We start from the raw sequence: 2,659 nt of genomic DNA on the forward strand, positions 1-2,659 counted from the left end.
GCAGCAGGGCCACCAGGGCCCCTCAGCCAATCAATGGTGGGGAGACAAAAACGGAGCCAAGTCTAAAGCTGCAGCTTTTGCTTCCCTGCCAAGGAGTGAGCTGCAACTGGGGCCCTTCAGCCAATTGGCGGGGCAGGGGGTTGTGCAGGGACCTGCAAAATTAAATGTGCTGTTATGCACATGGCCCGGAGCACAGCTGGGCAGCCAGCTCCCTGCAGGTAAGTCTGTAGGGGGAAGGGGCATGGGAGGGGGAGGCACATTGAGGGCTGCACAGTGAGAGAGAGAGTGGGGCTGGGGCTGGGGCTGGGGCAGGCATTGCCTAGCCAGGGCAGTGAATATGACCCCAGGGCCAGGAGTGGGATGGAGCTATGGGTAGCTCATCTAGGAAGGGCATGGGTTGGGGGGGGGCAGATCCCCACCACTGTGTGCACCCCCAGGGGAGGCATGGGGGTCATGTGCCCCCTGAATTTGTGTGCAAGGCAAGGATGGGCTGCCTGCTGCAGGCCCCAAACCAGGGACTTCACCAGCCTCTACCCCATGTTGGGGGCTGGGCCAGGGCTGGGCCTGGGGCAGGCTCAGCTGTATGGGGCAGGCAGCAGCAGCGGCACTGGGAGGGGTGGCTATGGGGCATTTTGGAGTGCCTACAGCCCCCCCAACCCCTCCCCCAAGTGCTGCCCCTGCTCAGGGCACTCCATGTGGGGCTCCCAAGGGAAACACAGCAGAGTGGAGTACCCCAAGCAGGGGCAGCACTGGGGGGAGGGGCTTGGGGGGGCTATAGTCACCCTGAAATTCCCTGTAGCCCCTCCCATAGCCACCCCTCCTAGTGTTGCTGCCACTACCACCCACCACGTGCAGCTGAACCCACTCTGAGCCCAACCCTGGCCCAGCTCCCCTGCCAGGTAGAAGCCAGCACAGCCACTATCTCGAAGCCCTCAGTGGGCAGTCTGCCTTCACCCCACACACAAATCCAGGGGACACATGCCTCCCATGCCTCCTCCAGGGATGTGTGCAGTGGCAGGGAGCTGCCCCCACTTCCCATCCCCCTGCGCCCTCAGAGAAGCTGCCTGTGGCTCTGTCCCACTACTAGCCCCAAAGTCAGATTCACCACCCTAACTGAGCCAGTGCCTGCCCCAGCCCCTGCCCCACTCCCTCCCTCACCATGGGAACCTCAATCTGCCCCCCCCAACTTCTTCCCTCCCCCATGCCCATTACCCCTCAAAGATTTACTGGAAGGATGCCGCTCTCCAAACTTCTTGGCTGCATTCCTGGCCGTGCGCATGCTGCATTTATTGATGACATTAATTGGCTACACAGGCCAAGAAAAGCCAATAGACGATAGGGCTGCGTGCAATTTCATTGGCCACTTTATTTAGACGCTGTTTTGACTCATTTTGAGGTTGAAACAGCAATATTGAAATGAAACAAAGGCCATCAAAATAGCATCGAAACAAAACGAGGCTAGTCAAAATGTTTCGAAAGTCGAAACGTTTTGACCATAGCACTGGGGATGGGAAATCAGTCCAGCCGGGCTGCCTCCCCATCCCCCATGCTAGATTGCACCGCAGGCAGGGAGTCAGCCTAGAGTCAACACGATAATGTTAATTTTCCTTTTATCAGTGCTGATCTGATATGCGACTGATATATCGGTGCAGCTCTGGAGGGGACCCCAATTTTGTGTTTGCCTAGAGCCCTAATAAATGTTACTCCATCTCTGATTTTCATCCCTGCAAAAGTGAAGGGGAAAACACTTCTGATCTGGCAGCGCTTTGTACCTACTTCATGCAATACAAATAACCGTATTGAGTGTAAGTCAGTGAAGCATTAGGTACTGAAGTTTGCTAGGGATTGAAAAAAACCCAACAACAACCAATAAGGACTAGATCCAAATTGAATGCAAATTCTTATATTGTACATCAAGTGGAATTTATGCATAGGTGTCCCCAGTGGGCGCTACACCAACCCCCTCTCCCCCCACCCCCATGAGAAATCCTAGCTTTAAGCACACAGGCTTTGCTGGAAACCATAACTATTTGCATATATGGACCCCTGCATGTTCCATCTTCACTGAGCTAAGCATAAATGTGATTAAATTCTGCTTAAGGCTGTTTTGGATTTAACAAATAGGTGGCTCTGTGCCTAAACTGGCTCCCTGGACTGGGTTTTCATTTCACATGAAGCATGCATGGATTCAAAAAGAAGAACTAATCTTGGCAATGAGGGCCAGAGCCCAGGCCTCCATTCTTGGGGGGCAGGGGATGTCCTCCTCACTTTAGAAACAGTCATACTCCCCATTGCCCTCCCCACCTGATCAACGTTCTCACTTCCTCTTGTGCACTCAGATCTTTTATTTGGCAGCAAGTAAAGCAATGGAAGAGACAACAGATATGGACCTACTAAAAAAAAGCTTAGAAAAGCTTGTACAAAACAAAGAACCCAAATCTACTACCAGTTAATTCAATTCAATTCCATCAGGGTTGGACCTGAAGGCATCCCTCCCCAGCCACTGTTCTGAGAAAAGAAACATGACAGAGGGTTGCCATGTCAACACAACCCCACTGAGCAGGAATGAAAATAAAGCAAGTATCACCTAGGTCTATTCTCAAAGCAAAACACTCTGGCTTCAGCCCTAAGAAGCATTTCAGTCTGAGCCAGCTCAGTG

The sequence above is a fragment of the Alligator mississippiensis genome, chromosome 2 (genome assembly GCF_030867095.1).
Source record: "Alligator mississippiensis isolate rAllMis1 chromosome 2, rAllMis1, whole genome shotgun sequence".
Taxonomy (NCBI): domain Eukaryota; kingdom Metazoa; phylum Chordata; order Crocodylia; family Alligatoridae; genus Alligator; species Alligator mississippiensis.